This window comes from Lepidochelys olivacea (genome assembly GCF_965140295.1).
Source record: "Lepidochelys olivacea isolate rLepOli2 genome assembly, chromosome: 1".
In the NCBI taxonomy this organism is placed as follows: domain Eukaryota; kingdom Metazoa; phylum Chordata; order Testudines; family Cheloniidae; genus Lepidochelys; species Lepidochelys olivacea.
Window position 1 is genome coordinate 71,688,272 of NC_140411.1, and position 23,372 is coordinate 71,711,643.

At 42.0% G+C, this 23,372-nt stretch overlaps 1 long non-coding RNA gene across 1 annotated transcript; it reads left to right on the plus strand.

The window, feature by feature from the left end:
- The first annotated feature begins 356 nt into the window (after positions 1–356).
- On the plus strand, positions 357–11,232 carry LOC311513105. Its single transcript, XR_014709654.1, has 3 exons — positions 357–467; positions 8,345–8,390; positions 10,064–11,232. It is a non-coding gene; the product is annotated as an uncharacterized lncRNA (long non-coding RNA).
- The last annotated feature ends 12,140 nt before the right edge of the window (positions 11,233–23,372 follow it).

Here is a 23,372-nt window from a genome sequence, read left to right on the forward strand (position 1 = left end):
CTGATTAATAATGTACAACTTGTAGATGACAGCAAGCCATGAGAGGCTGCCAGCACTTTGGGGAAGAGGATTACAATTCAAAATGATCTTGAAAAACTGGAGAATTGGTCTGAAATCAATAAGATGAAATTCAATGAAGCCAAGTTCAAAATACTTCATTTAAAAAGGAAAAATCAAATGCACAAATACAAAATGGGAAATACTTTTCTAGGCAGTAGTACTGCAGAAAAGGATTCGGGGGCTATAGTGGATCACATGTTGAATGTGAGTCAACAGTGTGATGCTGAGGCAAAAAAAGCAAATGTCATTCTGAAATTTATTAACACAAGTGTCATATATAAGACATGGGAGGAAACCGTTCCACTCTACTTGGCACTGATGAGGGCTCAGCTGGAACAGTATAATGAGTTTTGGGCACTGCATTTTAAGAAAGATGTGGGAAAAATGGAGACAGAGCAACACAAATGGTAAGTGATTTAGAAAACTTGACCTATGAGGAAAGATTGAAATAATTGGGCATTTTTAGTTTAGAGAAGAGAAAGCTGAGCGGGAGACATGATACCAGTCTTCAAATATATAAAAGGCTGTTATGAAGATGAAGGTGATCAATTGTTCTTAGACTTGGCAAAATTCTATTTTAATGCTTTATAATTTTGAGAGGTAATATTGATGTTTATTTTTAAGCATTTGTAGTTTATTTTTATTTATTTATTTTTTTACAATTGCAGGAAATTAAGGGAGGGGTCAGACAACAGTAATTTAATGACAGTAGACATTGATTCAAAAAGTTAAAGCTTTATAACTGTTCAAATAGAAATTGTCAGCATCACATGTCAAGTTATACAAAGTAAATATCCTTAAATCAAATTCTAATAAGTTCTCAAGCAGCATTTTTTTTTTTTTACTTTGCTTACCTGTACATTTAAATTATTATCAGTGGAAATATTTTTTTTTTCACTGGATTGTGCATGTATAGTGGAAATTGAGATTTATTGACATTTAAATCAGGGAGCGTGGGAGAGATATTAGGAAGAACTTTCTAAGGATAGTTAAGCACTGGAATAGGTTACTAAGAAAGGCTGTGCAATCCACATCACTGGAGGGTTTTAAAAATAGGTTAGACATACACTTCTCAGGGATGGTATATTTATACATGGTCCTGCTTCAGTGTTGGTGGATGGGCTAGATGACCTCTTGTGGTCTTTTCCAGGCTTATGTGCCTATGATTCCATGATTCATTGGGGAACACAGTCTCTGCCCTTTGTTAATGGCCAGTGTATAAACTAGCTACTTGAAAGGAGTGGCAGATGAGCAGGTAAGGACCAGAACTGTGGGCTCACTTCCATCCTCTGCAGTATCCAGTGCAGCAGAGTGAAACTGCACCTTCTTCAGAGTGCTAGAGCTGCCCGCCTGGTATGCAATCAGATAAGATTCCTCCTAGGGACTTCAGCCACAGTGCAACTCATAAACACTCATCTCCAGTGTGCCTGAAGGACAGAATTTTGTCCTATTTACTACAAAACTGTAAAGCTAAAAAAGGGAGAATGTGGATTCATCAGTAGAACTATAAAAACCACAAACTATTAAATGAAGGTCAGCTATGGCTCTAACAATGGTGAATGTTTCTCTTTAACTGCTAAGCATTTAAGGCCATAAATATGCCACAGTTGTAACAATGAATCCTTCATATGAGACTTTTATAACTTTGTTCCAATTTGGATTGGATTGAAGGAAACACATTAACTACCAGATAATGAAAATGTCACCTCAAATTCTTCATATGTACTCAAGTCCAATTCTTTCCAATGCCATTAAATTGCAGTTAGATATATTTCATCAGATTCATTATCAGTTTATTTCTGGGATCAAAATTGGGATTACTAAGGAATGGAGTGTGAAAAAAGTTTATTTGAAATTCTAATTATTCTCTAAACTTAAGAATCATTTTGAATCTAAGTAGGCTATCAAATAGCAAGCAGCAAGCCTGTGTATAATAATACAAACATTATAAAGTATAATTAAAATGGGAAAACAGATTATTCCTTAGGCATCTGCCATAATCCTTCAATTTCTGTTAACTGATACATTATTATACCAAAGGAAACCTAAAATGTATGAGAAAATACTCTTTTGACTCAATGCAATCGAAGGAATATATATATATATATATTAAGTATTAAAATCTTTCTTATGAAACTATAACATTATACTAAAAGAAAGTCCTAAATATTAAATTAAATAACTCATATCTAACCAATGTCTTGGATTATATTCCCTGTGAGAATAATCTCTTTTTATAACAAAAGCTATGAAAAACCCATTGTGAATTTAGAACTTCTCTTCAACAGAAACATAATGCTATTATTTGTGTCTTTAGTTTAGTGCAGAATATGTTTTCATAATTAATATTTTTTACTTTTCAGATTAATTTCAATGGTTGTAGTTGCTTACTTTAACTGTTCAATTACTGAATAACCAAAAACAATATGAATGAATGACAAAGTGAGAGCATGAAAATTAAATACAATGTTTAAACTATCTGGCAATATACCACAAAACAAATGCAGGAACATAACAACCATCATACTAAATCAGTTGTCCATCTAGTCTAGTCCAATACTAGCTACCTCAGATGCAGGTTAAAAAAATCTGATAATAGACAGTTTTGGAATAAGATGTCAATGGAAAAAGTTTCTGCCTAAAGCTCGTCAGTTAGTGATTAGTTTATGCCTGGAAGCATTAGCTTTTATATCTCTAATTTTTTATACTGGCTAATGTAACTGTGGCTATTCTCGTTATCTATATAATTGTCTAATCCTCTTTTGAATCTTACTGCATTTTTAATTAGAAAATTCATTTTAAATTATTTAGAAGATACTTATCAATTATTGTTCACAGATGAGTGCGGCTAATAGCCTTGAATGAGATTGCCTTTATTCCCCCCTGGCCCAGCATAAGATGAGATAATCAAGTTGATATATAAAAATAAGGGTTGCCTTTTAATAAGGTACATGGGATCTATAGCTTCAGCCCCTTTGGGAGGAGACCTCAACTAAGAATGTAAAAAACCATTGAGAACACAGCTGAAAATGGAGCATAATCTCCCTCTTTATCATAGAATCATAGAATCATAGAATATCAGGGTTGGAAGGGACCCCAGAAGGTCATCTAGTCCAACCCCCTGCTCAAAGCAGGACCAATTCCCAGTTAAATCATCCCAGCCAGGGCTTTGTCAAGCCTGACCTTAAAAACCTCTAAGGAAGGAGATTCTACCACCTCCCTAGGTAACGCATTCCAGTGTTTCACCACCCTCTTAGTGAAAAAGTTTTTCCTAATATCCAATCTAAACCTCCCCCACTGCAACTTGAGACCATTACTCCTCGTTCTGTCATCTGCTACCATTGAGAACAGTCTAGAGCCATCCTCTTTGGAACCCCCTTTCAGGTAGTTGAAAGCAGCTATCAAATCCCCCCTCATTCTTCTCTTCTGCAGGCTAAACAATCCCAGCTCCCTCAGCCTCTCCTCATAGCTCATGTGTTCCAGTCCCCTAATCATTTTTGTTGCCCTTCGCTGGACTCTCTCCAATTTATCCACATCCTTCTTGAAGTGTGGGGCCCAAAACTGGACACAGTACTCCAGATGAGGCCTCACCAATGTCGAATAGAGGGGAACAATCACATCCCTCGATCTACTGGCTATGCCCCTACTTATACATCCCAAAATGCCATTGGCCTTCTTGGCAACAAGGGCACACTGCTGACTCATATCCAGCTTCTCGTCCACCGTCACCCCTAGGTCCTTTTCCGCAGAACTGCTGCCTAGCCATTCGATCCCCAGTCTGTAGCTGTGCATTGGGTTCTTCCGTCCTAAGTGCAGGACCCTGCACTTATCCTTATTGAACCTCATCAGATTTCTTTTGGCCCAATCCTCCAATTTGTCTAGGTCCTTCTGTATCCTATCCCTCCCCTCCAGCATATCTCACCACTCCTCCCAGTTTAGTATCATCCGCAAATTTGCTGAAAGTGCAATCCACACCATCCTCCAGATCATTTATGAAGATATTGAACAAAACCGGCCCCAGGACCGACCCTTGGGGCACTCCACTTGATACCGGCTGCCAACTAGACATGGAGCCATTGATCACTACCCGTTGAGCCCGACAATCTAGCCAGCTTTCTACCCACCTTATAGTGCATTCATCCAGCCCATACTTCCTTAACTTGCTGACAAGAATACTGTGGGAGACCGTGTCAAAAGCTTTGCTAAAGTCAAGAAACAATACATCCACTGCTTTCCCTTCATCCACAGAACCAGTAATCTCATCATAAAAGGCGATTAGATTAGTCAGGCATGTTCTTCCCTTGGTGAATCCATGCTGGCTGTTCCTGATCACTTTCCTCTCATGCAAGTGCTTCAGGATTGATTCTTTGAGGACCTGCTCCATGATTTTTCCAGGGACTGAGGTGAGGCTGACTGGCCTGTAGTTCCCAGGATCCTCCTTCTTCCCTTTTTTAAAGATTGGCACTACATTAGCCTTCTTCCAGTCATCCAGGACTTCCCCCGTTCGCCACGAGTTTTCAAAGATAATGGCCAATGGCTCTGCAATCACAGCTGCCAATTCCTTCAGCACTCTTGGGTGCAACTCGTCCGGCCCCATGGACTTGTGCACATCCAGCTTTTCTAAATAGTCCCTAACCACCTCTATCTCCACAGAGGGCTGGCCATCTCTTCCCCATTTTGTGATGCCCAGCGCAACAGTCTGGGAGCTGACCTTGTTAGTGAAAACAGAGGCAAAAAAAGCATTGAGTACATTAGCTTTTTCCACATCCTCTGTCACTAGGTTGCCTCCCTCTTTCAGTAAGGGGCCCACACATTCCTTGGCTTTCTTCTTGTTGCCAACATACCTGAAGAAACCCTTCTTGTTACTCTTGACATCTCTGGCTAGCTGCAGCTCCAGGTGCGATTTGGCCCTCCTGATATCATTCCTACATGCCCGAGCAATATTTTTATACTCTTCCCTGGTCATATGTCCAACCTTCCACTTCTTGTAAGCTTCTTTTTTATGTTTAAGATCCGCTAGGATTTCACCATTAAGCCAAGCTGGTCGCCTGCCATATTTACTATTCTTTCGACTCATCGGGATGTTTTGTCCCTGTAACCTCAACAGGGATTCCTTGAAATACAGCCAACTCTCCTGGACTCCTTTCCCCTTCAAGTTAGTCCCCCAGGGGATCCTGGCCATCCGTTCCCTGAGGGAGTTGAAGTCTGCTTTCCTGAAGTCCAGGGTCCGTATCCTGCTGCTTACCTTTCTTCCCTGCGTCAGGATCCTGAACTCAACCAACTCATGGTCACTGCCTCCCAGATTCCCATCCACTTTTGCTTCCCCCACTAATTCTACCCGGTTTGTGAGCAGCAGGTCAAGAAAAGCGCCCCCCCTAGTTGGCTCCTCTAGCACTTGCACCAGGAAATTGTCCCCTACGCTTTCCAAAAACTTCCTGGATTGTCTATGCACCGCTGTATTGCTCTCCCAGCAGATATCAGGAAAATTAAAGTCACCCATGAGAATCAGGGCATGCGATCTAGTAGCTTCCGCGAGCTGCCGGAAGAAAGCCTCATCTACCTCATCCCCCTGGTCCGGTGGTCTATAGCAGACTCCCACCACTACATCACTCTTGTTGCACACACTTCTAAACTTAATCCAGAGACACTCAGGTTTTTCTGCAGTTTCGTACCAGAGCTCTGAGCAGTCATACTGCTCCCTTACATACAGTGCTACTCCCCCACCTTTTCTGCCGTGCCTGTCCTTCCTGAACAGTTTATAACTATCCATGACAGTACTCCAGTCATGTGAGTTATCCCACCAAGTCTCTGTTATTCAGATCATGTCATAGTTCCTTGACATCACCAGGACCTCCAGTTCTCCCTGCTTGTTTCCAAGGCTTTGTGCATTTGTATATAAGCATTTGAGATAACCTGTTGATCGCCCCTCATTCCCAGTATGAGGCAGGAGCCCTCCCCTCACAGACATTCCTGCCTGTGCTTCCTCCCGGTATCCCGCTTTCCGACTTACCTCAGGGCTTTGGTCTCCTTCCCCCGGTGAACCTAGTTTAAAGCCCTCCTCACTAGGTTAGCCAGCCCGCTCGCAAAGATGCTCTTCCCTCTCTTCGTAAGATGGAGCCCGTCTCTGCCCAGCACTCCTCCTTCATGGAACACCATCCCATGGTCAAAGAAACCAAAGCCTTCTCTCCGACACCACCTGCGTAGCCATTCGTTGACTTCCACGATTCGACGGTCCCTACCTAGGCCTTTTCCTTCCACGGGGAGGATGGACGAGAACACCACTTGCGCCTCCAACTCCTTTATCCTTCTTCCTAGAGCCACATAGTCCGCAGTGATCCACTCAAGGTCATTCTTGGCAGTATCATTGGTGCCCATGTGGAGAAGCAGGAAGGGGTAGCAATCCGAGGGCTTGATGAGTCTCGGCAGTCTCTCCGTCACATCGCGAATCTTAGCCCCTGGCAAGCAGCAGACTTCTCGGTTTTCCCGGTCAGGGCGGCAGATAGATGACTCAGTCCCCCGGAGGAGAGAGTCCCTGACCACCACCACCCGCCTTCTCCTCTTGGGAGTGGTGGTCGTGGAACCCCGAACCTCAGGACATAGCATCTCATGCCTTCCAACCAGCGGAGTCTCCTTCTGCTTTCTCGCCCCAGACATATCATCTGGTCCACTCTCCGCAACGATACCTGTGGAGAGAACATGAAAGCGGTTAGTTACCTGTGTCTGTGTTACTGGAACCCGGACATTCCGCTTACCTCTTCTGGAGGTCACACGTTGCCAAGCTTCTTCACTGGCCTCTTGGCTCCTCTGTGCAACCTGCTCTATATCTGTAGAGCTTTGTGCCCCTAGAAGCCTATCCTGAGTTTTGTCCAGAAAATCCTCAGTTTCTCGTATGCGACGCAGGGTTGTTATCTGTTGCTCCAGACCTTCAATCTTCTCTTCCAATATGGAGACCAGCTTGCACTTTGTACAGACAAAGTCGCTTCTGTCCTGTGGAAGAAAGACAAACATGGCACATCCAGTGCAGGTCACAACAGCTGAACCCCCCCCCCCCTTCCATATTACCTTCCTACTATGAGCTTTCCTCAGAGCAGTTTGCAAGACGTAAGCCTCACTGGGCTCACTCCAGGCGAACTCCCAGGCAAACTCCTGCTGTGAGCTGCTCTGCTGTCCCCGCCGCTCAGCTGGTTCGCGAAGCTCTGGCTATTTTTAAACAGCCAGGCTTCCCTGTCGCAAACAAACAGACACCCTACTGCCCGTCCCCTGCAGGCTAGCAGCCAATCAGACACTCACTCAGGCTCTCACACTGCCCCCCCCAGCAAACACACGCTCGGATACTTCCTCAGCAAGCAAACAAACACACACTCGGATACTTACCAGTCCCAGGCAAACTCCTGCTGTGAGCTGCTCTGCTGGTTCGCCGCCGCTCAGCTGGTTCACGATGCTCTGGCTATTTTTAAACAGCCAGGCTTCCCTGTTGCAAACAAACAGACACCCTACTGCCCGCCCCCTGCAGGCTAGCAGTAGGCAGGGGCATTGGCATTGGCGGATAGTTGGGACTTCAGTAAAGCAATGGAGCTAAAACCAGTCTCCTGGTTAGTCAAAGTATAGAGGAGCCAATGCAGAACTATCATATATATTTAAACATCTTGCAAGGAAATGTAGGGTAACAGTTGTCACTGGCCTCTATTCGACATATGATGGACATTGAAAAATTCTTTTAAGCTTTTAATCTGTAATGTGTGGTGTCTGACCAATAATGAGAGATAACAAAGGAAGAGAGATAGAGCTGGTTGAAAATGTTCACATAGCAAAGATTCCTGCTGAAAAAATGAAGGGGTTTATTGAAAAACTATTCCACAAGGAAAAGGTGTGGTTCATTTGTTATTATTAATTATAATTATATATAATTGAGAGAAAGAGAAAATATTTTGTCTTTAGATTCAAATTGATTTTTTTTCATTTCATTTTGTTTTTTGCATTTTTTGTTTTTTACAATTCCCTCCCCCCCCCCATTTTCTTCCTTTTCTACCTTCACTAATTTAATTTCCTATGAGAATATTGTAGGGGGACGGATTAATAAAAAGGAAACCAAAACCAGATTTTTTTCAAAATTGAAATAAAAATTAAACTTAAGCTTCAAAATGAAATAAACAATTATTTTTTTTCAAAATGTTTCATCAAAAATTTTGAACAAATTTGGCAAGGAAACAATATAATTTTTTCAACCTGATCCTAAGACAGGAATAAGCATCTGACAAATTTCTTTTCTCTCCTTCATTATCAGGGGAATGTGAGATCTTCAGCTGGGCTGGGTTACAGCTCACTTGCAGGTAATGTAGAGCTTTCTCTAGTACAGCTGTGGGGCCCACACTTGAAAGCTCAGAGAGGACTGATGGTTGAGGAGGCAGAACAAAGTTTGATGTCTGTACTTTAAAAAAGCTTTCCACATTTTCCAGTAGTTCGGGGACAGTTTTAAACAATAATTACCCAGAATGTTAGTGTCTTGTTTATTGTACAACTTTAGTGAACTAGAATTTGGTAATTTTCTCACTTTTTTTAATACATCTTTGTATACTATTATAGGGAATATAGTGTGGATGGAGTCACTACAATATGGAGTAGGGAGCCCTCAGGTGTGCTTTGTGACCCTTAGAGAGTCATCTGCCAGGATTATGAAATCAGCAGGAAGCACCTTCAGGTGTATATGAACTCATAGAGTTTCTGGGAATACTTATTAACTCTGTGGGGAGTTAAAGTATTCCCTCAGGTTTTTATTAACTTCACAGGGAGCCTTGCAGGGAGCTTTGCAGTGTATAGAATGCCAGTCTCAGTCTCAGACTGCCCCAGGACTATAATGTGTACATGTGAAGCTTTAGAGTATTTGAGGTTTACAAAAATGAATCAAGAAACATAATTTTTTGCCCAAATGTCCCAAAATTACTGCAAGGAGCAATTCCTTAGCCAAGTAAAAGAGGATGAAACAAATTTGGATTTTCTAGGCCAACCCAGTTTTTAGATAGGACTTTCCAAAATCCAGCTGAATAATTTTACTAAAGTCAGTCCCCATTGGTAGCATTTTTAAACTGATTAGGGAATACTCTTAATTCTCTTTATCCCAATTTAATTTGTTGAGTTGACTATTCGTTTCCCTACAATATAAGAGGAACATTAGAAAACTCCTCTAAAAGGTGGGAAAGCCCTGTTAAAATCCTGTCTCCCCTCTGCCAGTGAGAAGGAAATTGACCCTAGGTCTCCCATAACCCAAGTGAGTGCTCTAATCACTGGGCTAATCCAGACAGGGTAGGCTCCTCTTTCTCTGCTGCTGTCACCATAGAGAAAGGCAGGTGTCTAATACATTCATCCAAAATTGGTTGAGGTGCTTCAGCTGCCTGGCCCCAGGCAGCGGATTTCAGTTTGTTGATCACTAAGGTGAGATATCTGCCAGGATTTAGACAGTTATCTCAGAGAGAGGGGCAAGGTATAACACACAGCTCTACTATTGGCTGTCTTAAAAGGGTACCTATTGGTTGGCATCTCCTATTGGCTGTCTTAGAAGGGTACCTGCATAGTATGCTGGCTTTTGTGGATAACATTCTTAGATGCAGAGCGGTAGCCGTGTTAGTCTATAACAGCAAAAATAACGAGTAGTCCTTGTGGCACCTTAGAGAGTAACAAATGTATTTGGGCATAAGTTTTAGTGAGTTAGAGTCCACTTCATCAGATGCATGGAGTGAAAATGCAGGAGCAGGTATAAATACATGAAAGGATGGGTGAGGTCAGTCTAATGAGATAAATCAATTAACAGCAGGATACCAAGGGAGGAAAAATAACTTTTGAAGTGGTAAGAGAGTGGCCCATTACAGACAGATGACAAGAAGGTGTGAGTAACAGTGGGGAGCAATTAGTATTGGGGAAATTAAGTTTAGGTTTTGTAATGAACCAATAACTCCCAGTCTCTATTCAGGCCTAATGTGATTGTATCCAGTTTGCAAATTAATTCCAGTTCTGCAGCTTCATGAAGGTCGAAACAACAGAGTGGACTTCTACAGAGAGTGCTTCCGTTGACGTGCATGAGATGAAATTGTGGAAAAGCAGCATCAGTTCCCCATAACTTCAGCTGTGCAGAACACAACACCATCCACAGCCTCAGAAACAACTCTGACATCATAATAAAAAAGGCTGACAAAGGAGGTGCTGCAGTCATCATGAATAGGTCAGAATATGAACAAGAGGCTGCTAGACAACTCTCCAACACCACATTTTACAGGCCATTACCCTCTGATGCCACTGAGGATTACACCAGAAAACACCATCCTAGCCACTATGGATGTAGAAGCCCTCTACACTGACATTCCACACAAAGATGGACTACAAGCCATCAGGAATAGCATCCCCAATATCATCACGGCAAACCTGGTGGCTGAACTTTGTGATTTTGCCCTCACCCACAACTATTTTAGATTTGGGGACAATTTATACCTTCAAGTCAGTGGGACTGCTATGGGTACCCACATGGCTCCTCAGTATGCCAACATTTTTATGGCTGACTTAGAACAATGCTTCCTCAGTTCTCGTCCCCTAGGCTAGGCACCTAACTCTGGTTTGTGGATTGCAGAGCTGTTCCTGTAATTTCCTAGCCACCTAAAGGTTAGGCACCATGACTCTAAGCATTGCAATGCCTAAGGCCAAGTCTACACTATAAACTTACATTGGTATAACTATGTCATTCAGGGGTGTGAAAAATGCACACCCCTGAATGACACAGTTATACCTACGTCAGCCCGGGTGTAGACAGTGCTATGTCGACTGGAGGGCTTCTCCCATCCTCCTAGCTAGTGCCTCTCATGGAAGTGGATTAACTAAGCTCAGTCCCTTCCTGGATTCTATCCTTATTGTTTTTTCACAGGAAAAGTCATTTGCAAAGGTGTGGGACTGCTATTAATTATAGCTGCAGTGATCTGTCAATTAAATAAAGAAGAATGTTATTGATTACAAATACTGATTTTCACTAATCCTGTAGATACACAGGCCTTTGTTAAGTAGGCAACCTAATTTAAAATGATCAATCAAACCTCAATTAACCCAGAGTTAAAATAAAAGACTGTAGACCTTTTGATATGTGACTGACAGGTACCTCGTAGTAAATTAGGATTTCAGGATATTTCTTTCATTAAATTTAGATAAACACTTTTATTTCTGCGGGCATTTTGTAGGAGGGTTTATTTTAAATTAGCTAAAGTATGAACTGCATAGAATTGGAGTGGTACTGATAATAAATTGATGATCCTCATTCTCCCATTTTGATTCAAAAATGATTGCGTGGCTGTACCTGTACTTGGACTTTCCCTTTAATTCTAGGCATAACTCAGAGCTCACCACTCATCTGAATAAGTGTGTTAAAAAGAAAGAAAGAAATGCAAGAAGCATAATTTTATTAATTTTAAATTATCTATTAAAAATGGGATTTTGAGACCAATGAATAAGTTCGGAAAATTCATGCATGCTCATTCCGCATCCAGAGTGGATGGATATGGATAAGTCACTTATCTGACTTAACTGTCTTAATTTTGGTAAGTAAAAATAGTCCCCATATTGTTATATGTATACCATACTGTACTGAATATTGATGGGACTTTAAAAGATCAGCCAAGTTCTTGCTGTTTTCCAGACAGTGGTAACCACAACGTATCTACTTCCTTTACTAATATCAGCAAATAGATGTACAATCTCTTTACCTCAATATTTTTTGGACTCCTGGTTTGAAAGTCAGTCCCCAACAGTAGCATTTTTACACTGATTTAGGAAATTATCTTAATTACCTGATGAAATTAAATGTTTTTGTGGGATAAACTTGGTTTACCATTCACTTACCCTACAATATAACAGAAACATTAGAAAACTCCTCCCAAGTGACATCATGATACCAGCAGACTAGAGCTCTCGATCATTCTTGGGAGTACAGCTCTTGCACAGTGAGCCAGATTCTGTCCTGAGAAACACATGTGCAAATCAGAAGTATGTCCATTAAAGTCAATGGAGTTATTCTGGTTTTACACTAGTGTAACTGTATAGAATTCAGCCTAGTATTCCTGATAAAGATCCAGATATTATAGGCATGTCTATTTTGGTAGCAAAAGTCCTCTCTTATTGATGATAGAGAGATGGTCAGGCTATGGCTACAATTAAAATGCTACAGTGTAGACACTCTGTAGTGATGGGGGTTTTTTTCTCCCATTGCTATAAGCAATCCACCTCCCTGAGAGAGTAGACAAGCCCTCAGACAGGCTTCTGAGGTCTCTCCTGCTTTCTTCTGCCTGAGACATTTCTTAACACAAGGCATTGGATAATCTGCAAGTGAAAAATAAAACCTTGCATTCTTCTGTGAAATATTACAGAGACATATTGAAATCATTTAACTAAATCCTCTGCAGAAACCTTGGCACTTTTGACCCAGAAAATACAAGCTTCCAATCAGCCATGCAATTAATCTGAATGGTGAATCCATCCCACTGTTAGACTGTAAAGCACATGGATTCATATATCCATACCCTGTAGGTTTTCCTCAGTAGCTGCAATGGCAAACATAATTATCTTTTCAGAGCAATTCAAATATGACAATCATTAACTTTGTTTGTGCAGCCAACTCTAGCTGTTAATGTGACAGGATCGATATATGTTGCAGCAAACTCACAATGATGTTATTGCTTAAGTTAAGGGGGAAATCTACTCCCAATGCATTAACTCTTTTAGTGTGTGTAATGAATAAATGTAATTAAAGTTAACAGCAAACATTTTCAACATCTCAGCAATTTAATACAGAAGCATAATGAACTTTGTAGTCATAATTCAATAACCAGAACTAAAGTTAGTGGTCAAAGGGAATAGCAAGGGAATGGAAGAGCAAATTAAAATAAAGACAGCAATTAAAGAGGTTAATTAGAGGCAGGAAAATCTGGGTATTGCATTTAATTACATGGTAAAATTCGATTGCATTTAGGCCTTGAACCCACAAGCACTGAATACTTCACAGAGCTTTTATCTTCCAATACAAATCCAAGTGGAGACTATGAGTACCTTCACAAAGGTTACTTAGACTCAGTGTTGCAACACCTAATGTTTAGGCACCTTGCTACTTAGTGAAATCCACAGCCCCAAGTTAGGCACTCAGGTTCTCTATACAATGTGTGGTGAGAGTTAGGTCCCTAAGAATGGGATCTACAAAAGCCAGCAGACTGAGTGGGAAGTCACCTAATCTAGCTAAAGCAGAGACAATTCATGCCTGCGAATAGTGGGGTGGGGGGTATGGTAGCTGGCTTCAGCAGTGTTACTGAGCATGCTCACTACAAGCCAAGCAGCAAATCTGGGGGGAGCACATGACCCCCATATGTCACCTTTGGCTGGAAGGTGGATCCTAAGCATTAAATCTTAATTGGAACACAAATTTGACCATAGGTCTCCTGCATCCTAGGTCAGTGCCCTAAATACTAGCTATGGAGTCATTTTTTATCGCTCTCTTGACCATTACATGTTTGATTATACAAAGTGGACCAGGTTCAACAGGAAAGTGTCCTGTCGTAGAATATCCTACAGTGATTAGGGTCCTCATCTGTAATGCGGAAGATCCAATTTAAAGCTCCTGCACCACATCAGGTATAGGGGAGACTTGAGCATAGGTTTTCTGCATCCTGGATGAGTGCATTAACACTGGGGTGAATTAAGCAGGGAGCTATTTACTGTAGTGGCTTTCGTGAATCCCATTCTGAGGCACTTCTCTCTCCTCATTAATTGCATAGGGAGCCTAAGCACCTAATTCAGGATCTGTGAATCCCAGTTATTTTCGAGATTAAAAAAAGTGCTCAGTGGTGACACTGAGCACTGCTATGCCTAAGTTTCTTTGTGAAAATAGCCCCCCATTCCTTCCCACCCTCTGGAAAAAAGGTTAACTAAAGAAAACTTAAACTTTTTCAATAGCCAGCCCTAACCACCTAGGTAACAAGCATTGTAGTGGGAAGGCCATCTCTTTTGGAACATAGGCTGTGCCCTACTGGATCAGATCACTTGTCATTCAGCTCTTAGATCTTGCCCCTCCCACCAAAGACCAATTCTTGTCTCTTCAGATGAAGGCAGTATTTTCCACCCCAATTGGCTCTGGAAAACTGGGAAATGTTGTTCATGAAGACAGGGAGAGAGAGTGATTATTTTCTGAACTTTGCAAAAAATCACTTTATGTGTTGAAGAATGAGATAGGATTATCCATATTTTACCATGAACACCTAGAAGTGTAATTAAAAATATCCATTCCCCTGTTAAATGCAGCTGGGGAATGCATTCTTCAACACTGAGGGTATGTCTAGACTACCCGCCAGATCGGCGGGTAGCAATCAATCCTGCGGGGATCAATTTATCGCATCTAATTTAGATGAGATAAATTGACCCCCAGCGCTCTCCCGTTGACTCCTGTACTCCACTGCCACGAGAGGCGCAGGTGGAGTCGACGCGGGAGCAGCAGCAGTTGACTCACCGTGGTGAAGACACCATGGTAAGTCGATCTAAGTACGTCGACTTCAGCTACATTATCCACGTAGCTGAAGTTGCGTAACTTAGATCTACCCCTCCTTCCCAGTGTAGACGAGGACTGAGTATCTAGTTCTGTAAGCAAGTATTTAAACAGGGCCATAGAAATATGAGGGCTACTACAAGTGTGTGTCCACGCTGCACATAATACTCCAAAATGTAGGAACTTCTTGAGGTTATTTTTATTATTTTTTTTAAAGGGGGTCAGATGTGAATGTGTTAAGTAGGATAAAAATGGCCTCAAGACATTTGTATATTTACAGCTTCATGCATGTAATCATTTGTGGTCTTGATTTTCATTTCCACTAAGACTTGTTCACATTGCTCTGGCAATGTTAAGTGACCTTATTGTTAACGAGAATCAGGACCTTTTGTTTCTTTTTTTTTGTATGCCTTACGAGTTGCAAGAATAAATGATAGAATGAACAAGTGCTAGCTTCATTTGCATTAAGTTTGTCTGGAAAAATTAGTTCACCGTGTAAAAATCGTATTATTTGCTCTCACAATTAATAGTGGGGAAAAATATTATCCATAAATAAGGTTACGATTTAGCTACGGGCATTTTTAGTAAAAGTCTTGGACAAGTCATGAGCAATTAACAAAAATTCACGGCCCCTGTCCTCTCCATGAGTTATACTATAAATACCCCTGATTAAATCTTGGGAGGCTGCTGCTGTGGGCAGGAGATGGGGCTGGGGCAACAGCTGCCAGGGCCGCCGAGCAGCGGCTGCATCGGCTGGTGCGGGACCGCTGCCAGTACCGCCAGCAGTGGCTGATCCAGCCACCCGGGACCACTGATGGGGTCCATTCACAGCGGCTGCTCTGGCAGCCTGGGGATGAGGGCCAGGGGTCACCAACAATGGCCTCTCCAGCCGCAGTGTGCCGACAATGGCTGCTCTGGCTTCCCAGGCACTGCTGCCAGGGGCTGCTGACTGGAAGGCCTATGAGTGGAAATAAGAGGGTACATGCCTAGTAGAGTTGGTCAAAAAAACAGGAAAATTATTATGTAAACAACTTCAGTCATATTCTTTTCTCACAGTTTAAACTGGAACAATTTTTCATTTCCTACAAAATTTTTATCATGTTTTTTCAAAGAAATTTGTTACCAAAATCTCATTTTTAGTGAGAAATCACAATTTGTTTAGTAAGTAAAAGTTTTTGATAATTATTTCAGTAAGAATTTTGATAAAAATATTAAAGTACAAATATCATGGAAAATCTCTTTAATGTCAGTAATTTTTACTAAGTTTCACCTTTGAGTAAAGCCATTTTTCAACAACATCAACAATAAGGAATCCAAAATATTCATGATGAGGATCATATTTCTCTTGGACATACCCTGCCCCTTTAATTTTTTTTTTTTACATTTATGAATAAAGGAAAAAGCATACATGAGTCCCTGGGACTTACTACTACTTTGTGCAGAGGATTGTGCTTAACATTTAACCTTCCCTGTCCCAACACATAGAACAGGATCGACAAAAGTATTTAGGCATCTGTAGGTGCCTAAACCCAAAATTTGATCTTCAAAGAGCCCACCTATCTCTGTAGGCACCTACATTTCTTCCAGTAAAGTCCCCTATGTTTTTGTTGTTGGGCATACACACTGCCACCTAAGTTCTGATGCCCACACACCTAACTAATGCTTAAGCAAACCTATCTCACTTGTGGGGCCTGATCCAATAGATGTTCTCAGAGGCCACCTAACAGATATGGTCTTGTGAAAAACTACAGTTGTTGTGCCATAGTATAACGCTGACTCATTCAGGCCTCACAGATGAGTTAGGCAGAGGAACACCTATCTTCCCCAGATCTGTGCATCATTCTGGTGATTAGGAATCCAGACACCTACAGTGAAGTTGCAGAGTCCATGCTCAGAGGTAGAAAGAAGGTTCAGGGGCACCTGAACAGAGGTTTTATCTACCCCCGGTGGGGCCTGATTCTGAGATTTAAATGCCGAAAGTGGCAGTTAGGCACCTAAATCCTTTTGATAATCTAGCCTTGTGTTTATTGACCTTTTAACAGTAGTTTTTTTACTAGGCTACTTTACTAAACTCCATCACTTCCTTTAAAACACTTCATCTGATGGAGTTATTGGTTGTTGTTCCAAATTACTTTAAGTCCTATTTTTATTTTTCTTATAACAATTGTTTCTTGTGCTTATTGTATTTGTTCATGTCACAGAACCAATGTTCATATTAATTAATTGTCACAGATTGAAGTGTCATTAGAGGAGGTTTTGGAATTAATTGATAAACTTAAGAGTAACAAGTCACCCGGACATGATGGCATTCACCCAAGAGTTTTGAAAGAACTCAGATGTGAAATTACAGAACTATTAACTATGGTTTGTAACTTGTCCTTTAAATCAGTACCCAGTGACTGGAAGATAACTAATGTAACATCAATATTTTAAAAAGGATCTAGAGGTGATCCCGGCAATTACAGACTGGTAAGTCTAACGTCAGTACCGGGCAAATTAGTTGAAACTATAGTAAAGAATAAAATTGTCAGACACATAGAAGAACATCAACAAACATATGGACAAGGGGGATCCAATGGACATAGTGTACTTAGATTTCCAGAAAGCCTTTGACAAGGTCCCTCACCAAAGGCTCCTATGTAAATTAAGTTGTCATGGGATAAGAGGGAAGAGCCTTTCATGAACTGGTTAAAAGACAGGGAACAAAGGGTAGGAATAAATGGTAAATTTTCAGAATGGAGAGGGGTAACTAGTGGTGTTCCCCAAGGGTTAGTCCTTAGGATCAATCCTATTCAACTTATTCATAAACGATCTGGAGAAAGGGGTAAACAGTGAGGTGGCAAAGTTTTCAGATGATACTAAATTGCTCAAGATAGTTAAGACCAAAGCAAACTGTGAAGAACTTCAAAAAGATCTCACAAAACTAAGTGATTGGGCAAAAAAATGGCAAATTAAATTTAATGTGGATAAATGTAAAGTAATGCTAATTGGAAAAAATAACCCCAGCTATACATACAATATGATGGGGGTAATTTAGCTACAATTAATCAGGAAAGAAATCTTGGAGTCATCGTGGATAGTTCTCTGAAGACATCCACGCAGTGTACAGCGGCAGTCAAAAAAGCAAATGGTATGTTAGGAATAATTAAAAAGGGATAGAGAATAAGACGGAGAATATTTTATTGGCCTTATATAAATCCATAGTATGCCCTCATCTTGAATACTGCGCACAGATGTGGTCCCCTCATCTCAAAAAAGATATACTGTCATTAGAAAAGGTTCAGAGAAGGGCCACTAAAATGATTAAGAGTTTGGAACAGGTCCCATATGAGGACAGATTAAGGAGGCTAGGACTTTTCAGCTTGGAAAAGAGGAGAATAAGGGGGGATATGATAGAGGTATATAAAATCCTGAGTGGTGTGGGGAAAGTGAATAAGGAAAAGTTATTTACTTGTTCCCATAATAAAAGAACTAGGGGCCACCAAATGAAATTAATGTGCAGCGGGTTTAAAACAAATAAAAGGAAGTTCTTCACACAGTCAACCTGTGGAACTCCTTGCCTGAGGAGGTTGTGGAGGCTAAGATTATAACAGAGTTTAAAAGAGAACTAGATAAATTCATGGAGGTTAAGTCCATTAATGGCTACTAGCCAGGATGAGTAAGGAATGGTGTCCCTAGCCTCTGTTTGTCAGAGGGTGGAGTTGGATGGCAGGAGAGAGATCACTTGATCATTACGAGAGAGATCACTTGATCATAACTCTGTGGATGAGGGGAAAGCAGTGGACGTGTTATTCCTTGACTTTAGCAAAGCTTTTGATAAGGTCTCCCACAATATTCTTGCCAGCAAGTCAAAGAAGTATCGGTTGGATGAATGGACTATAAGGTGGATAGAAAGCTGGCTAGATTGTCGGGCTCAACAGGTAGTGATCAATGGCTCCATGTCAAGTTGGCAGCCGGTATCAAGAGGAGTGTCCCAAGGGTCGGTCCTGGGGCCAGTTTTGTTCAATATCTTCATTAATGATCTGGAAGATGGCGTGCACCTTCAGCAAGTTTGCAGATAACACTAAACTAGGAGGAGTTGTAGATATGCTGGAGGGTAGGGATAGGATACAGAGGGAACTAGACAAATTAGAGGATTGAGCCACAAGAAATCTGATGAGGTTCAACAAGGACAAGTGCAACTAATTCATCCCAGCCAAGGCTTTGTTAAGCCGGGACTTAAAAACCTCTAAGGCTGGAGATTCCAACACCTCCCTAGGTAACCCATTCCAGTGCTTCACCACGCTCCTAGTGAAATAGTGTTTCCCAATATCCAACCTAGACCTCCCCCACTGCAACTTGAGACCATTGCTTTTTGTTCTGTCATCTGCCACCGCTGAGAACAGCTGAGTTCCATCCTCTTTGGAGCCCCCCTTCAGGTAATTGAAGGCTTCTATCAAATCCCCCCTCATTCTTCTTTTCTGCAGACTAAATACCCCCAGTTCCCTCAGCCTTTCCTCGTAAGTCATGTGCCCCAGGCCCCTAATCATTCTCGTTGCCCTTCGCTGTACTCTCTCCAATTTGTCCACATCCCTTTCTTAGTGGGGGGACCAAAACTGGATGCAGTACTCCAGGTGTGGCCTCACCAGTGCCGAACAGAGGTGAATAATCATTTCCCCTGATTAGCTGGAAATGCTCCTACTAATACAGCCCAATATGCCATTGGCCTTCTTGGAAATAAGGGCATACTACTGACTCATATCCAGCTTCTCGTCCACTGTAATCCCCAGGTCCTTTTCTGCAGAACTGCTGCTTAGCCTGTCGGACCACAGCCTTTGGAGGTGCTTCGGATTCTTCCTTCCTAAGTGCAGGACTCTGTACTTGTCCTTGTTGAACCTCATCAGATTTCTTTTGGCCCAATGCTCCAATTTGTCTAGGTCACTCTGGACCCTATCCCTACTCTCTATCGTATCTACCTCTCCCCTATATCTGCTTCAGCACAGATACTACTTACCCTAGTAATTAAGATATCTAAAGGAATTGCATATCAAAATGCTATTTTAACATCATAATCGAAAAGGGAACACGTTAGCCTCATCAGCAGCCATTGCAAATATTTAGAACAAATAAGACATTCCCATTAATGTCTTATACATTACATTTGAAAGTCCCTTCTTCTGAGAAATAATATAGCAAAACTATCTTAACAGTTATGATTCCAGTGATACTTTTAGACTGCATATTTTGCATACTTTCTCTGCACTGATGATTCTAGGGTTTACTGCATTTTAAAGGGTTTTATACTTCAGGATAAAAATCTACCCTTGTTTTATACATTTTCATTTTAGAGAATATTTTTTTTTTTAGTTAAAATGGTTTGAGCTTTGAGGACAAATCTTCAACAATTTGTCTAAAGATAGTCCCCCCCCCCCCCGTTTCATACTTAGTGCTACACAAGATTCTTTTGTTAAATTATATTTCATCAATTTTATGTGTATGTGGTGTAACTATGAACATGTCACACTTGTATTCATCCTGTTGGCTGTAACAGCTTCAAAGGAACTGCCTGAGAATCAAAAATGTGTAGTAGCATAAAATAAAATAAAAAGTTAAGAAAACTCATTCAAGCAAAACTGGAGCAAAAATGCTGCCTGACACAAAACAATAAAATTAAAGACACTGCCATGGACGACTGGTAAGATAAAATAGCTAAGTGTAGTACTATGCATCATTGACCAATTTGGATCACCTTGTTACAATTAGACCAGTGGTTCCCAAATTTGTTCTGCCACTTGTGCAGGGAAAGCCCATAGGGGGGCCACACCGGTTTGTTTACCTGCCATGTCCACAAGTTCAGCCGATCGTGGCTCCCAGTGGCCGCGGTTCGCTGTTCCAGGCCAATGGGAGCTGCTGGAAGAGGCGCAGGCTGAGGGACGTACTGCCCTCCACTTCCAGCAGCTCCCATTGGCCTGGAGCAGCGAACCGCAGCCACTGGGAGCCGTGATCAGCTGAACCTGCGGATGCGACAGGTAAACAAACCGGCCTGGCCCACCAGGGGCTTTCCCTTCACAAGTGGAGGAACAAGTTTGGGAACCACTGATTTAGACATATGTGCTACAATTCCTATGCAGCCAAGCAATATCAACAGGAGTACTCACATGCTTAAAACTGCACACATGCTTGACTGTTTTGGGGCTTGATCCATAAGAGGATTTAGATACCTAGCTGCCATATTTATGCACTTATGTTCAGAATTTAGATCATCAAACACCATGCTCAGCTGCCACCTGTACCTGTAGGCACCCAAGTTCCCTAGGCACCTATATTTCTGCAGGTAAGCATGTGCATGGCTATCTAAGCCCTGATGCCCAGAATGAGAGCTGCCTTCACAGTGGAAAAGCGAGTGGTGATTGCAGTGTGGAAGCTGGCAACTCCAGACTGCTACCGGTCTGTTGTGAACGAGTTTGAAGTTGGAAAGCCCACCGTAGGGGGTGCAGTGATGCAAGTGTCCAGGGCCATTAATGGCCTCCTGCTACGAAGGACTGTGACTCTGGGTAATGTGCAGGAAATACTTGATGGTTTTGAGACAACGGGAATCCCTAAGTGCAGCAAGGTGATAGATGGCACACATATCCCAATTTTGGCCCCAGACCATCTTGTGATGGAATACATCGACTGAAAGGGCTACTTCTCCATGATCTTGCAGGTGCTGGTGGATCACCAGGCCCGTTATACTGACATCAATGCGGGTTGGTCAGGGAACCCTAGGCTGTTTAGAAAGCTGCATGCTAGGACTTTCCTTCTGGACCAGAAGATTCCAATGGGTGATATGCAAATGACCATAGTGATCCTGGGAGACCCAGCCTACACCTTGTTCCTGTGGCTCATAAAGCCTTACCCTGGGAACCTAGACAGCAGTAAGGAGCATTTCAACAACAGGCTCAGCAGGTGCCGAATGACAGTTGAAGTGCCTTTGGCAGATTAAAAGGTCACTGGCACTGCCTTTTTGGCAGGTTAGACCTCAATGAGGAAAATATTCTGATGGTCACTGAAGCCTGCTGTGCTCTGTATAGCATTTGGGAAGTGAAGGAGGAAAAGTTTCCGCAGGGGTGGATAGGCTGACTGCTGATTTTGAGCTGCCAGATACCAGAGCAATTAGAGGGACTCAGCAGGGGGCTATTTGAATTAGGGAGGCTTTGAAGGAGCATTTTGACAATGAACCCCAGTAACGTGTCTTTATGTGATGCATTTGGTCAGGCAATGTTTACTTGCCACCTTGAATGACTCTTGTAAAGATTGCTTCCTGAGTGTTAATTGTAGTGAGCAAATGTTCCTGCCTATAGCCACTGTGTTTGAATTTTAGCAGCAACTACCGTGTGCAAATAAAGTCTTATTTTGTTTCAAAGAGTACACTTTAATTAAAGGATAAAACACATATTTTATGTATGTATGCATGTATGTATTTATTTATTTGCAAACGGGACAGGGCAATGAGGGGCAGTCTCTCGGTTAAGGTTCTCATTGCTGAGTGTAACTCTAACTTTCATCATGAAACCATGGGTTTCAGAGTAACAGCCGTGTTACTCTGTATTCGCAAAAAGAAAAGGAGTACTTGTGGCACCTTAGAGACTAACCAATTTATTTGAGCATGAGCTTTCGTGAGCTACAGCTCACTTCATCGGATGCATACCGTGGAAACTGCAGCAGACTTTATATACACACAGTCTCATGAAACCAGTCTCTAGGGGTGGAGTGCCAGGGGTACTCTGACGGAACAAGAACATCCAAGGAATGTTTGGGAAGGGCATGGAATGGCATTCTGTATTGGCTTCAGGGGGGGTCATGCATGGATATGCTCCCACCACAGTGCTCTGAGGGACCTGAGCATCTCTGTTTGGCCCTCCAGTAGCTTTATCATCTGCTCCTGTCAATCTATCATCCACTCTTTCCCCTGTCTCCTTTCCAAGCTACCTAGCCTGAGTTTTTCATTAACTGTCTCCCTCCATGTGTTTGTTTCACTATCTGCTGTATGTGCTGCAGCATGTCGCAAAACATTTCGTCCTTACTCCTCCTGATTCGCTGCCTTATCTGATGGAGGTGCTCCACCAGTGACTAGGATTTGGTCCTCAAGAGCATATCTGCAGAAGCTAAAGAAACAAATAACAGAGATAGTATTGTGAGTGCACTCACAGCCATGAATCACAAATATCACATGCAGCTCTTTCTTACTGTCCCTTGGCTAGCACAAAGCTTGGCAAGCATCCATAATACGGTGATTTTGGCAGGGGGAGGAGGGATGTAATTGGGAATGGCCAAGAAGGGACAAAAGGTCTGGGTTGTTTGTGAAGAGGGTCACTACATGCACCTAGGGAGAGTGTTCTGAATATTGGGACTCTTTTCCACAGGCTGGGATAATCAAACCCAATATCTCACTCCCAAGGGTAACCCAGGATGCAAGGGTGCATCTCTTGCATGAGTGCAGCTTCAGACCAGGTCCATACGCTGCTCACCTGTGTGCTGCTTTGGTCCCTGCAGAAATAATTGTGGCAGGGTTTCCAACAGTAGGGGGATAAATAAAGCAGCTCTGCCAAGGAACCTTCAACAGAGGATTGCAGAGTACCTACACAAAAGTTTCCTAGAGATCTCTGTGGAGGATTCCCAGGACAACCCAGTGTACATTAACAAACTTATCTGATGGCCCCCACAGTGTAGCTGCAGAGGTTCTGTTGTTAATTTCTATCCTTTATTCCTCCTCTACCATATAATAAAATAAATG